This window comes from Theobroma umbraticum, unplaced genomic scaffold (assembly GCF_002168275.2).
Source record: "Theobroma umbraticum cultivar Fairchild unplaced genomic scaffold, ASM216827v3 scaffold_89.0, whole genome shotgun sequence".
Classification (NCBI taxonomy): domain Eukaryota; kingdom Viridiplantae; phylum Streptophyta; class Magnoliopsida; order Malvales; family Malvaceae; genus Theobroma; species Theobroma umbraticum.
The window spans coordinates 1,770,827-1,772,125 of NW_018397271.1; positions in this window are offsets into that span (position 1 = coordinate 1,770,827).

Sequence of the window (1,299 nt, forward strand, 5' to 3'; positions counted from 1 at the left end):
TTTATCCTCTTTTTGGATATTCGCAATCAGAGTCTCTTTGAAAGTTTTACCATTCTCACCTTGTCATTTTTTAGAATTTGGCCTCTAGTACTTTTGCATCCATCATCCCTTTTTCATTTTTTGAATTTTCAGTTTCTGAGACCCTTATTTGCCTCCCATTAATCATACTACCATGCCTCAAGAACATTACCTTTGTTAGTTCCCATTCTTCCTCATATCTCACAAATGCATATCTGGTACATGTATTTCTCTTTGGACAAGGACGAAAAGTGTCCACCACAACACCAAACTCATCAAAAGTCTCTTTAAGCTTTCTCCATTCCACCTTCTATTAGAGGTTTCCTACAAAAGCTGTGAACAAGGTTCTTCTCCACTTTTCAACTCCCAAGGGCCTCTTTTACTCACTTCGTCTGTTTGTCTGATCTCCTTACTTCTGGATTCCTTTGATTGGTACTAATTCATGACTCTCTAGGCTTGCTGAACTTTTCTTCCTAATTCTTTCTATCTTTCCCATACTTGAACTCTCTCACTCTCTAAAGTTCTCTTTCTCTATGGCTCTCTCTCTTTCTCCATTTTTTTTTGCATAGCTTCAGTCTTTATCAAGAGGTCATTAGAAGGTACAACTTTCAAGATAGCATTTCTAATTTAAACATCAGAAGTCTCCTTTGAAGATCAAGTATTGCATTCACACTTATGATGTTTCATGTATTTATTGCAAATGCAAAGTTAGGTAAGATCATCATGATTTTAGAAGCTGTGAATGGCAGTTCCATTTGTTTTTCCTGTACGGATCATTCATATATCTGTATAAAGTATTTATTTTAATAGTAACAACTATTACTCAAATTTAAATATCCATGTAAATTAAATTAAATGCAATCAATCACTGTAGATCTTTTGATTTATGGTAAGGATATGACTTTTTTTAAATCAAAGCATGGGTTTACGAGGATCAAACATTTGGCATGGTTAAAACATGGTTGCATATATTTTTATACTCAAAAGAGCTAGATTCAAAAGAATTAGCTAGTTGATATATTTTGTCAAAAACTAACAAAACAAGGCTACTTCCCCTTATCCAAAACTGATCCTTGGTTAACGTTTGGATCCAATTTCATAACCTAGTGAGTTCTAATTTTTTCTTTCATTTGGAATTGACAGCTTCATTTGCAAAATCGTTTATTAATCGTGGCATCTATTAGACTTATACAATTGGCAATTTGATGGGTCAAGTCGGGTTTGAATTATGCGATTTTAGATCAAAAGAAATGTGGATCGTTTTAGATTTGAGTTATTCAG